Source organism: Camelus bactrianus, chromosome X (genome assembly GCF_048773025.1).
Source record: "Camelus bactrianus isolate YW-2024 breed Bactrian camel chromosome X, ASM4877302v1, whole genome shotgun sequence".
Classification (NCBI taxonomy): Eukaryota; Metazoa; Chordata; class Mammalia; order Artiodactyla; family Camelidae; genus Camelus; species Camelus bactrianus.
The window spans coordinates 117,245,928-117,260,176 of NC_133575.1; the positions used below are offsets into that span (position 1 = coordinate 117,245,928).

Genomic DNA, 14,249 nt, shown 5'->3' on the forward strand with positions numbered 1-14,249 from the left:
GAGTGGTTGAGAAATTCACAGAGTGATCATAGAGTATGCTTCAAAGGAAATCGGGATCAATTGCTCAAGTGTCCGGGGCTCAGAGGAGCCCCTCACCTACTGCACCTAAAATAGCAGCTGCCACTGCCACACTGCTCCCATCCACACCTTGGCTCTGCCTTCCTTCCAGCTTCCTGTCTCTCCCCAACGTTACAGAATCCAGAGGCGTGTTAGCTTTTGTCTCCTCCACTGAAAGGTGAGTGCCACAAGGGCAGGATTACACCTTGTTCTCCATGCCTTGTTGGTACTCAAATGTCAATTGACCTAACGGATAAATTCCCAAAACACATTTGCACCTCTATCACCTTTGTTATCACGGTCAAGAAGGAAATAGCATCTTTGTCAGATCTCTTCGCTGTTCTAGGATGACGGGCAATGAGAGGATTGCAAGTTTAGTCAGGATGACAGGAAAAGCTCACTTCATAGACGTGCACGAGGAAGATGATGGATATAAACCCTGAGTGGTGGGGAAGGAGGGACAACCTTATCACTCTAGGGCCCAGGCTCCCCAGAGATGGGAAACTGGACAGAGTTTCCAGCTTCCCTTCGAGTTCCCTTTTGGGAAGCCAGTGGGCAAGGTCATGAGTGACTAGAGGGAAACAGGGCTCCCCGGCCGGGCATCTGGTGGAGCACCTCTAGATCAGGGACTGCATGTGTCTGTCTATCACATAACATTTTTCAGATGTATACTGGCTGCCTCCTGGGACCTGGAGTCAGGCTGGACCCTCCTCCTGGCTCCTTCCTCTCTCTGTTGGAACTTGTTTCCCTGTGGCTCTTGCCTTCCTCCGTTGTGTTTACCCTGCAATTCAGGGGAGGGAGGGCACGTTCTTTAGCAGATCTCTGAGGAACAGTATGTGGGAGAGACATTTGTGTGAATTTGCATGTCTGACAAAATCTCTGTTCTGCCTTTAAGATACCAGTGATAACTGAGCTACTTATAGAATTCTAGTTTGGAAGAGATTTTCCTCCAGCATCTAGAAAAAATTGTTGCATTACCTCTTTGTTCCAGGGATCACCATTCTGATTCCCAAATCTTTATATACTGAATCCTTGCCCCTCTCTCTGGAAGCTTGTAGAATCTTCCCTTTGTCCTCAGTGCTCTAAAGTATCAGGAGGATGTACCTGGCAAAGAGTCTGTTTTCACCCAAGTGCTGGACCCTCTCAATTTAGCAGCTCCTGCCCTTCAATTCTGGGAGAGTGACTGGAAGGCCAGTCTCATCTGGATTCCCCAGAGAAGACACTGATAACACTGCCTGGAGGCCCAGATCTGGGTGCAGAGGAAAGGATCTCTGCTTGGTTCTGAGACAGGAGAGAAAGGGGCAGGGCACAACCATTAAAAGAATGACACAGCCATTGAGGAGAGGACATAAACTGGGTAGAACCAACTAGGTCCAAGATGGCAGAAGATTTGTCTTCCAGTAGACCTTGACTCTCATTAGCTGCTAAATGACACACCTACTGGCAGCATGACAGTTCCCAGGCTCACTATAAAAGGCCAAAAGTGGGCAGGGGGCCTAATTTCTGGAAATCCTCGCACCTCTTCCCCAAAACAGAATAACCCTCGCACTTGTTAGCCTATGAAATTACCCAGCCCATAAAAACTAACCACCCCCACGCCGCGGGGCCACTTTCCCTTCTAAGATGGACGGCGTTCTGTCTATGGAACCTGTGTCTCTCTAAATACACTTGCCTTCACTTTACCATGGCTCACTCTCAAATTCTTTCCCTCATGAGACAAGAACCTGCTCTCCAGTAACACTTTCAGGTAGAGCTTTTCTCAGCTCCCAAAATGTTGTTGCTGTGGTCTCATCCTCTGCCCTCCCCTTTCATATAGATTTACGTTCTTTTCCTCCTCAAAGTCACTTTACTGCCTGAAATAAATACTGAAGAAACAGACACAGACGTTCAACCTGCCACCTCCACCTGGAATTAAACTCTGTGCATCTTTAGGTTCAGAGCGGCTTTATTTGTAATAGTTCCAACTGGAAATAACTCAAAAACTCGGTCCTTCTGAGTCTGAATGAGAAGCAAACTGTGGTCCATCCAAGCAAGGGAATACTACTCAACAACAGAAAAAAAGGAAATATCGAAACATGCACCAACCTGGATGCATCTCGAAGTAATCGTCATGCTGAGTGAAAGAATCCAGACAGAAAAAGAGTATATACTGAATGAGTCCATTTATAGAAAACTCTAGAAAATGCAAAGTAACATATAGTGATAGAAAGCAGATCAGGGGTTGCCTGGGGACAGGGCTATGAGGAGAGGTGGGGAGGAGGAGTGGAACGAACTTTCTAGGGTGATGGCTATGCTCATTATCTTGCGGGTGGTGGTTTTACAGGTGTATATATATGTGTCACATGTGCCAAATTGTACACTTTAAACCATATACTTGGTTGTGTGTAAATAAACATACAATAGACAGCTCACGAAAGCTGTTTGAAATAAAGTGCATCGAATATATTGTACAGTTGAAAGAACAATTCTGAAGCAAACGTCTGCGCAGTGCAGTAGATCAACATTGTGCCCCTCCTTAGTCAGAGTCTTCTTATTACAGCCAGTTGTGACTCCTTTCTTCACATTTGTTGTAATCACTTCCTCACTTTTCTTTAGTATTTTACCCCCTAAGGAAGCTTCTCCAAACAAGGGTTTAGTTGGGCCTAGTTTGGGACTTTATATGAATGGCATGTCTCTCTTCTTTCTCACCATTATGTTTATGAGATTTACCTATGTTATTAAATATTGCTGTAGGTAATTCATTTTCATTCCTGTATGGTATTTCGATGTGAGCCAATACCACAGTTTCTTTTCCCATCCTGTTAACGGACATTTAGGTGGTTTCCAGTTTTCACTCAGGACAGAGAGTCAAACATCCTCCTCTGAAAGGTCATGTTGGAGCCTCTGTGGGGCATGTACACACACCCCAGGGCGAAGTGGCTGGGGCACGGGCAGGTGTGTGGTCCAGTGGAGGAGATAGCGCCAAACTTTCTCACAGGGTTTGCACCAAATCCCAGTCCCAGTGCCAACCCACGGCACTAGCAGAGCTGGGATTGTTAATTCTCACGCACCTGGTGGGTGGGGGGAGATATTTTGTTGTGGGTTAATGTCCCACTTCTCTGCCGTCTGTCACAGTTGTGCACCTTCTCATGTGTTTATGAAAAGCTCTGCTTTGGGGAGGTGTCTGCTCAAGTGTCTTGCCCATTTTTCTACGGAGGGGTTAATGTGCATCCTCTCTCTGGCTGAGACTTTTGCTTGCACACGTTAGAGGGCTCCCCCACCATCACTCGCCTGGGAATAGCTATTCCAGGGGTGCACAGTGCCAGGGTCCTTGAGTCTCCAGCCTTTTGCCCAAAAGGGAAGTGATCGAGCTGGCTTCTGGGCTCTCATCCGTCAAAGTCTTATGGCCACAGACTTTGAGGTTTCTAGTCCTCCGGTCCATCTTGGTTAGTTCCTCTTTCCCTGTTTCTGTGAATTGTCACTGTGTTCCAGGATACAAAACTGACCAGACTAGAGGGGGAGGGTATAGCTCATGGTGGTAGAGCACATGCTTAGCATGAACAAGGTCCTGGATTCAATCCCCAGCCTTCTCTCTATAAATAAATAAATAAACCTAACTCCCTCCCCCCACCAAAACACACACACACACACACAAAACCCAAAAAACTGACCAGACTAGACTAAAGCACATTTGTCTTTCAGTTTAGAAACTGAGAGCCTGGGTGAGGTGTCCTGTCTCCCAGATTGAAGTAACACCATTGCTCATCCTCTCTGTTTCCAGTCTGAGGCCAGAGTAACTGTGACCTGGGGCCAGTCCTTTCTGCCTGGGTCAGCCCCAGTCCAGTAGCTGCCCCTGTGGACCTGGAGGTCCGCTGACATTTAGCTTCTAGTTCTAGCTGCAGAACTGGTTCTGTTTTCTGTGGTCTTTGCCTGGAGCTCTGCTCCCTGGAGTCATTCTGAAGGGGACTGGGACACACTGCATGTCTGGGTCCTCTAAGGAAAGATTCGTGCAGGTAGTTGTAAAAATGGGACAGGTTCACAAGAGAGCCGCCCACAGGAGAATGACCTTCTGGAGGAGTCCAGGGCACCGGTGACATTTGGAGCATGGCCATGGGGGTCTGAGTCTTGTCCTGGGAGGGAAGCAAGTGGAGTCCTGGCCAGCTCAGGAGCCTAACCTCTACCCAAGCTCCAATAAAGTACTAGCTTTCCAAGGCGCTACACGAACTGGGGGCCATCTCCTTCACTTGCCCATTTACACCCAGGAGTTCCTGAGCTCATCGACTCTGCACCCAATGAACACCCCCGGTTTGGGCATAGTTGCAGTGGGGGGACTTCTGTCCTCCTAGGAGGCCCCCTTGACAGCCTCTAGCATGCCAGAGAGGTCAAGGAGATTCTTATGCCCGGTGAGGGCAAGGCTTTTTTCTCCGTTTTATGCATATCAGTGGGGGGAGTTTCCTTTGAAAGCTACTTCTGCCCACTTCCAGAGGAAATAAACAAATGAAGACCCCTAGGCTCTCAAAGCCAATAGAACTTCTCTTTCAATCGATCTCAAAGACTCCCAGGGGGAAAACATGCGAAAATGTAAGCCCACACCTCTGATGCTGTGAAGATACTGGTCCCTCAAGGTTAGGAAACAGAAGAAACCACAGACAGGTTCCAGGCCACCCTCAGCTCACCCCTGAAGGGCTGGTCCCAGAGCAAGGAGCCCGGTCTGAGCCAAAAACCTCAGAGGAAGTTCGTGAGGTGGCTTTCCTGATGAGGACTGGTGAAACAGAAACAGACTAATCTAAACCATCAACAGTAAGACATTTTGATCAAGCATGCCGGAAGAAAGACTGCTTTACTGTTCTAGTCCCTCTAGAGAAAATTATGTTTCAAAATCATTGTCATAAAAAAATGTGATAAAAGAATATGTAGCCAAAATGAAGGGAGAAAAAGAGAATACAGTTAGCTCAAGTAGAAGTTATACAACTACAGAATTTTGCTGGCTTTTGTTATTTTTGCGGTATTTGTCAACTTTTTAAAATTTGTCATTTTGTTGTGATTTCTTTTTTTTTCATAAATAAATATACACTTTTGGAAAGAAATTTGTATTCTTTTTCTTAAAGAAAGACCCTAATTGTCTAAACTTCAGTCCTCATACGAAGTGCATCTGCCTTCTGGTGACCCTGTTCAGATATTTAAATAAATTAAAGAAATTGATCTTGCAGAGACAATAGCATGTCATGATTGTTTTCTGTGCACAAAGGCAATTTCTAAATGCTCAAAAAGGAAAAGACAAAAAGTAATCAATAAAATCATAGAACTTTGGGTTATTACATACTAATAAGTAAAAAGAAAGTATGTACACACAACCATCTGAAGCGATTAGGCTGTTACTAGTAAAAGTCTAGGCAGTGGCCTCATGTCCCTGGTACACGCTCTCCCTAAAAAAAGTTTTTGGATGTGAGAAATGGAAAACTGGAGTTTTTTTTTTAATTGCCGCCGTGTCCTTATTCCTAAGTTACAGGATAAGGAAAAGGAAACATATGTTACTATCAGGCCAAACTTTAAGAGTTATGAAGAAGCTCCAGGAACCCCTTCCATATTAAACACTCTCACCAATATTTCAAGGGCTTTCACAACATAAGAGAGACAAAGGGGGAAGTGGCCTGCAAGCCCGATGGGAATAGAAGAGCTGAGAGGAAGTTGCTGAGCCCTGAAGTTTGCCCTGCTCCACGCACCTCCAGGGGTGATGGATGGGGGCCAAGAGCTGGAAAGCTCCTCAAATCCCCACCAAGCACGGGATTCTAGGGCCTTTTCAACTGGGAACTGGGTGGCCTTGGATTGCAACAGCCCTGGTCACTGCATTCCTTTCCAAATGACACAACGCCACATGCTTTGCGATTAAAATTTCAGGACCCCACTTATCAAGTTGTGACCCTTGTACTCCACTTGATAAAATAAAGCCAAGGAGATCATCTAAAATGCCGAGTTCCTTCAAAATTTCTGTGCGAGGTAAACCCTTGAATAAATGAAGTTGTTTTGTTAATTTTCATTTAAAAAAGATGGCTCCATCTTCTGCCCAATTTTATCACAATATAAAATATCATACAAACATTACCTTTGAGTTCTTGCAAGATTTGAGATGTATTTATTATTAATTTTTTTCACAAGAAATACTATTAAATGTAACTTCCTACACTCCTGATACTTATTCTACGGAGCAGATATGTGATCATTTCTTACACAAAATATCTATGTTATGCAAATGTAAACACATGAGTTGAAATCAATTGAGTTGAAATAATTAATTGATCCTTTTAAATTTCCAACAATAGCACTAGTTATGTAGCCTTGCAAAGCGAGTCCACTTTGCAAAGTGAGTAATTTTCATTCATCAACTCTGACTGTATTGTTCTTCAAGCTCAACTCACGATAATTTCTGAGATTCCCTAATCCACTGCCTTTGAGACCTTGGGGGAATAATAAATTGAGATAATTAGCAAGTAATCTCTACCTGGACAATCTCCAAAGGAATTCAAATTCATCGTGACAGAGAACCCAGAAATACATGGCCACTTTTTGCTGACACATTCTTGTTTCTGTATAAACACAATTGCCCCTCACAGCACTCAAATTTGGAAAATTACCACAGGGTAAATATTGCTTCATTTTCTGTCGGGTCGTTTCGATTATATTTTAAAACTTAAAATCTTAAAGCTTTAAATAACACTGCCACCGGCGCATCTTTCACTAGGACTGTACATAAGTTGCATAAAGTGTATTAAGTCAATAAATGTTTTAAAACCTTATGTATACTGCAGAGGCCTGGCTGCTCAGAAGTAAAGGGGTCTTTCAGTCGTCAGTGTCTTTACAGCACAGGTATTCTACCCAGAGGGCAGAGGTTTTTCCTCACACTAGTAGGAACTGACAGCTCAAAATTCTGTTAACAGAGGTGTTTTTCTGCTGGCCCTTGGTTATTTCCCAGCTGAGGTCAATTATAAGAAAATAAACAAGCAAACAAAACAAGTAGCAAAGGTGCTTCCTCAATAGAGAAGTTAACATTCTGACTGGTTATCATGTTACTTTCTCCTGGGTTGGGTTGTTACCAAATATTGTGACTCTGGTTACGCGGTCAAGGCCATGGTCATTTCTGGTTCTAGGGCAGTTGACCCATCTCCTCTCACAATGCTCTTTGATGCTGGTCTTCTCCAAGATCAGTCCTCAAATTAACAACAGTGCTGGCAAGGGTCTTCTTCAGACCACCATCATTGGTAGATGGCTTGGGTAAGTCACTGGACGACACATGTAAATAAAGGGGGTGTCAGGAATAATGAGGAATGATCATGAGGCACCATAGTTATTAAAAACAATTCAATGCAATTATCAAAGCTACCTTGTGAATTTATTGAGATGTCATTAATTTACATATGTTCCAATAAAAAGGAAGTCCTGATCCATGCTACGTTTTGGATGAATCTCAAAAACATGGTGCTCAGTGAAAAAAGCCAGACACAAACGGTAACGTGTTGCATGATTCCAGTTATACGAAATGTCCAGAACAGGTAAATCCACACAGACAGAAAGCAGATTAGTTGTTGCCAAAGACTGGGGGGAGCAGGGAATGGTGAGTGACTGCTAATAGGTACAGGGTTTCGAGTTGGAGTGATAAAAGTGCTCTGGAATTAGACAGGCAGGGGTGGTAACTGTACAACACTGTGAAGGTACTGAAATGTCACTGAATTGTACACTTTAAGATGGTTAATTTTATGTTATATGACTTTCACTTCAATAAAAACACTTAAAATATATTTTAGCAATTGCATAACTTCTTAGGATAAATTTGAAAATGCTCTTGTTTTTATGCACGAGCTAACACAAGCAGTCTCAGCACAATGACTTTTATACCTTTGGAAAGATCATGTTCCAAGGCTTAAAATCCTCGTTTATTAATAGCTTTAGTGACACACGAAATGGACAGATCGGCAGGCCCAAGGTAGCTGGAAACAAGCAGCCGGGCAGGACAGGATCACAGTGTACAGCCTGCCTAGTATGTCCACATCAAGGCTTATCAAGTGATGACCACACAGGCGCCACCACTTAGGGAGGGGCAGAGCCGCTGTCACTGACCCACATGTTCCCCTATCAGAGACCTCCGTGCCAACTGTTTAACAGCTTCTTCCTGTCTCTTGGGTTTTCTCGTACATGTGGGGACTGGCAGAGCACTTCTCACTGGATGGATGGACTGTTTCCAAAGATGGTCACTGCAATGGCCCCTATCCTGCACCTCCTTCTGCAATATGCCTTGGCCGCTCCTTCCCCCAACAAGAAGCGGAGTCCATTTCCCCTTCTCTTGACCAGGGCTGCCCTTGAAACTTGCTTTGACAAATAGATTGTGGCAGAAGTGACACTGGGTGACTTCCAGGCCTCAGGCAGAGAGGTTTTGCAGTTTCTGTATTTACTCTCTTGGAATCCAGTACCATGGAAAGAAGTACGGGTTGCTTTGCTTGAGAGGCCCTGTGGAGAGAAAGGCCTCAGAGGATGACATGCATGGAAGAGAATAACACAGCCCAGCTAACAGCCAGCACCCACTGCCAGACATGGGAGTGAGGCCATCTTGGATGTTCCAGCCTCCTCAGCTATGCTCCCAGCTGAACGAAGTCACCTGAGGGACCCTAACCACATGAGGGACCCCAACCAATACTATGTGGTGCAAAGAACCACCCCCTACCAGGGCTCAGCCAACACATAAACTCATAAAAAAAAATCACTGTGGATTTAGGGTGGCTTGTTATGTAGCACTAGATAGCAGATACACTTGAGGTCCAGACCAACTCGTAGAATGTATGTAAACTCCTGAGAGTTGCCTGAAACTACCTGAAAACCTTGCCTCAACCTCTAGAGGACTAAAGCTCAACGCTCCTAGGATAAACCTGGGCCAGAAGCCGATGACTTCCTAGAGTAGACTGCTGGCTCAAGACCAGTGGAACAAGACAAAAATTTTTAGGGAACCAGTGAAATTGATAAGAGAGAGCCAGCTGTCATGATCTGCCCTGGAAGATTTTTGGCACTGTCTTTAGTATTCCATTTTCTCATAGTCACACAATGATACCTTTTCTTCTAGCTCTTTCTCCATTTCCCCATTTAACAGGTTCTACTTGTGCAGACTGTACTACACAGCCCCCTGACATCGGGATTACATTAGAGTTCCTAGATGCAACCATGTGAAAGGAAAGTATTGCCATGTGGAAAATGCTCAAGAAAATCGGAAGACAATGACTACAGATCAAGATTCGGATCCACTGATCATAAATGGATTCGAAAACCCACAACTGTCTTTTGATAGAGTTCTTTGGGGTGACAGTCTATTAACCTTGACTTTTACTCATTCATATTTGCCCCTGGACCCCACCCCCTCAAGTTCATGTCCTTCTCACAGGAAAATACATTAATTCCATCTCAACACCCCAAAGTCTTAACCAGTTCCAGCACTGACTCAAAAGTCTAGAGTCCAAAGTCTCATCTGAATATCATCTAAACCAGATATAGGTCATACTCGAGGTCCAATTCATCCTGAGGCAAATTCCTCTCCAGCTGTGAAGCTATAAATCAAACAAGTTCTGTGCTTCCAAAATACAATGGTAGGACCGTCAGAGGGTAAACACTCCTGTTCCAAAAGGGAGAAATCAGAAAGAAAAAGTGGATGCGTCCCAAGCACATGCAAAACTCAACAGGGCAGACAACATCAAATATGCAGGCTTGAGAATTATCTTCTTGAACCCGATGCTCTGTCCACCGGGCCCACTGGGGCGGGAGTCCTGCCTGCTAGACACACCTGTCCCTGGGGCTTTGCTTGGTGCAGCCCACACCCCAGCTCTCACAGATTGACTGGAGTTCAAGCCTATAGCTCCCCTTGGGTACAGTCACATGCCAGTGGCCCAGCCAGTCCAGAACTCTTGGGGTGGCCCCAATCCCACAGATGCACTGGGTATTGTCCTAGCCGTGGCACTCTGCCTGGGTCTCACATCTGCAGTGCCAGGTGTCTCCATCTTTCCAAATCCAGGTAACGGGAGCCATGGCCCCAGAGCTCTGCTGGGCACCACACCACCCACTCCTGGTCAGGGCTTTGGGAGACACTGTCCCCACAGCTTTGGGTGAGGATCGGCTGACCTGATGAAATCCAGACAATGCCCCCTCCCTTTTAAATGGAGGAGGCAGCGCTGATGCTCTCTGAATAGCCCTTGGGGTCCTTCTCTTGTCTTTTTTTTAATTGAAGTCTAGTCAGTTTCCAATGTTGTGTCAATTTCTGGTGTACAGCATAATGTTTCAGTCATACATATACATACACATATTTCTTTCCATATTCTTTTTCATTATAGGTTACTACAAGATACTGAATATATTTCCTTGTGCTATACAGAAAAATTTTGTTTTCTATCTGTTTTATATATAGTAGTTAGTATTTGCAAGTCTTGAACTCCCAATTTATCCCTTCCCACCCCCTTTCCCACTGGTAACCATAAGTTTGTTTACTATGTCTGCGAGTCCGTTTCTGTTTTGTAGATAAGTTCATTAGTGTCTTTTTTCTTTCTTAAAATTTTGTTTATTTAAAAAAATTTTTTCTTCCCTTGTCTTGGAGAACAGTTCTATGTCCCATCCTGTAAACTTTAAGAAATCCCAGAGCCTTCCTTCATTCCTTCCTGTCTCCTCCCCCTGCAGTTCCAACTGGCAGTTTTCTTGCTGTGATGGCTGAAGTCCACGGCTCTCGGCCACACGAGTCTCCTTATCAAAGGCTCACTGGGCCACACCCTTAGTGTTCCCGTCGGAACATGCTGCCTCATTTTTTGCAATCTGCACAGGCTGGGAAGTTTCCAAAAGTTTAACTTCTGCTTCCCTTTTAACTATTAACCATTCCATCTTTAAGGCATGTCTCTGTTCTCGGGTTTTACTGTAAGCATTGATGTGAAGCCAAGCGCACCTTCAATGCTAAACTTAGGTTTCTCCTCAACCAGAAATCCCATTTCATTGCTCACAAGGTCTACCTTCCACAAAACACTAGAACATGAACACCATTCAGCCAAGTTCTTTGCTATTTTATGACGAGGATGGCCTCTCCTCCAATTTCTAATAACCTGGTTCTCTGTAACCTCCACGCGGCTACCAGCAGTCTGTGGCCCCTCAGGCATTCTTGGAGAAGACTGAGGCTTTCCTCCGTAACTTCTGGGTCCTCATCAGAATCGCCTCCAAACTCTTCCAGCCTCTATTCACTCCTGGGTTCCAAAGTGGCTTTCACGTGTTTAGGTACTTGTTACACCATCATCCCCACTATTTAATACCAGTTTCCTGTCTTCGTCTGTTTGGGCTGCTGTAACAAAACAGCACAGACTGGAGTAGCTTACAGACGACAGACAGGTATTTCTCACAGTGCTGGAGGCTGGAAGTCAGAGACAGGGCACCAGCAGGGGCAGCTGAGGGCCCCCTTCTGGGTCCCAGACTTCTCACCTGGCAGAAGGGGAAGGAGTTTCTGTCCGGCCTCTTTTGTTTTTTAATTATTTTAATGCAGGGACTGGGGATTGAACCAAGGACCTCGTGCAGGCTAAGCACATGCTCTATCACTGAGCTCTACCCTCCCAGGCCTCTTTTATAAGGGCACAGTGTCATTCATGACGGTTCCACTCTTCTGAGTTAATAACTGTCCAAAGGCCTCACCTCCTAATACCAGCACACTAGCCATTAGGGTTTCAATATATGAATTGCAGAGGGGACTACAAACGTTCAGACCAGAGCAAAATCATAATACATTTACAACTAACCTCAGGTGCAGCTATAACAAGTCAAAGACAGCTGGCTTAACCCTCGGCATCGTGGTACCAAGGGTGTGCTGTGCCCCTTCCCAGGAGCTGCTGGGCAAAGCAGTTATTTGCATCGGTTAGAGTTGGTCCTCTTGACTCCCGAACTGTAACTGGATAAAATGAATTTGTAATCACAACCTCACCAGAAATGTCACTTATCAAGGTAAAGCCTGACTTATCAGATTCAGACACCCAGCCTTACAGAAGAAGGTGTGAATGGACCTTGCAGAAAATGGCCCAGGGCAAGTGCCACCCTTACAGAGAAGCAAGCAGGTCACTCTCCCAGAGAAAGAGGGACACCCTGCAGTTGGACCCAGTGGAGACAAGCTTTCTGTTCTTGGTTCCCTGAATCAAAGACGGTAAAAAACCTTTCTAGAACAATGGAAACAAAGCAGCATATCTCTTGTTGCACCATGTCTAAAAGGCAGGACAGACAAAAGGAACACACACTGGAACAGACAAAATGAATACACACAATAAAAACACCAAGCCCTGACCTATAGGAAATACTATTGTTAAAAGGGATTCTCCCCAGTCTTCTGTTCTGAATTTCTTCCCAAATAGTGGTAGACAGTTTAAGGTAATCATATTGTATACACACATCTTGTTGATAATTTTAATTGCATATATATTGTGTAAGGTTTGGTCTGATGTCCACTGTCTGGGATAGTGAAAATTAAAAAACCAATTAACTGGACCACAAATTGAATTCATGATCTTAATACAAAAAATGACAATGAAGACAACACTAATGTACTAACGCTACTGAACTGTACACTCAGGAATGGTTATGATGGTAAATTTTCTTATATGCATTTTACCACAATTTTAAAACCAATTTTTCAAAAAGAAAAAATAAGATAATGATTCAGGTAGGAGTAAGGAGGCAGCAAAAAACCCGAACCCCCCACTTCTAAAAGCACAAGAACATAAGAAGAACGAATGAACCCCCGCCCCCCCACCTGCAATTTACGTTGCGTGGAACCAGGAAGCACAGACAACTGGTAAGCGGAATCTGTAGAAGCCACTAGGGTGTGGCAGGGCAGCAGGGCGGTAGGAAGAGTCCCAGCCGTCCCCAGGACGCACAGACTAGGACCCACCCCCTCAGGACACGGCCCGATCCCGCGCGGGGACCTCTGTGAGCAGATCTGCGAAGGATGGGGTTCGAGGCCGGGGCTGGTGGATGGATAGAGTAGGAGGCGGAGAAAGCGGAAGCGGCCCAGGGCGGCCGCGCAGCTAGATCTGGCGGGGCGAGCGGCACGGCGGCGCCAGAAGAGGGCGCTCGAGAGCCGGCGCGCAGGCCGAGCGGCGGTGCCTTCCCGCCCCACGAAGGGTCCCCGCACTGAGAACTGGCAATTAGGAGACCCGAAGTCGTTCCAATACAGCGAAACATTTTGCGCGCCAGGATGGAGTTAGAGGCTTGCACACACTCCATCCCTGTCAGAAATCCTATTAGATGCTCAATTTGTCTCCGTTTGGTCGCGGGGAGTCCCCTGGAGCTGGCTCCCGTGCCCTTTTGCCTTTCCCCTCTGAGCGGACCTCCCCCGCTCCGCGCCCCACTGCTGCACGTGGTGCAGTGTGGGTCCCCTCCCACGTGGTTCCTGCGGACCAGATGGCTCACCCGGGCCTCCGGTGGGCAGGGGCTGCTCCCACCAGGCCCTGGCCCAGCACAGCTTCAAGCTCAAAGCCACATGCGTGGTGTTCCCGTTTGGAGTGGTAACAACGCGAATACCGATACCTGAGAATATCATAGACCCACACGTTCCCCTACCAGAAACCTCGGTGCCAACTGTTTAACGACCTCTTCCTGTTCCTCTGGATTTCTCTTAGGCAAAAGAACTTCTCTCCCGATTGGGCACATTGTTTCCAAAGATGACTTTTACCATTTTAATTTTGTCCTGCGGAAATACACGTGCACCCTGGGCGTGATGTCGTTGACAGTGAAACGGAGAATACATATTTTAAAATCGTCTTAATTGTATTTGTGGTAAAATACACACAACACACTTAAAATCTGTGTTACTGGTGAAGATCATACAAAAAATGTCATACCCAGGCTGAAAATCACCTTAAACTTTGTGGGCGGCTTTTGCAGTTATGGCTTCAATGTCTTAATGAACTCCAGATTTTCTAATTCTTCACGGGCCCCTTTTGTTCTTTGTGTTTCTCTAGGAGTTTAAAAGTCTAGGAGTCTTTCTAGGAGTCTAGGAGAGTTTCTCTAGGAGTCTACATCCACCTCATCCAATTTTTCACATTGACTGGGATAAAGTTGTCAGAATGTTCTCTTTAAATAACGTCTGTGGGTTGAGGTGATGGTTCCTTTCATTACTCACATTGGCCATTTGTTTTTAATGGAGGGACTGGGGATTGAACACAGGA

The 14,249-nt window shown here is 45.4% G+C and overlaps 1 long non-coding RNA gene across 1 annotated transcript; it reads right to left on the bottom strand.

Annotated features, from left to right (window-relative positions):
- Positions 1-6,337: 6,337 nt before the first annotated feature.
- On the bottom strand, positions 6,338-13,271 carry LOC123619475 (uncharacterized). The gene is made up of 3 exons (XR_006728084.2): positions 12,971-13,271; positions 11,832-11,980; positions 6,338-8,535 (listed from the first exon to the last, which is right to left on the bottom strand). It is a non-coding gene; the product is annotated as an uncharacterized LOC123619475 (long non-coding RNA).
- Between the last annotated feature and the right edge of the window lie 978 nt (positions 13,272-14,249).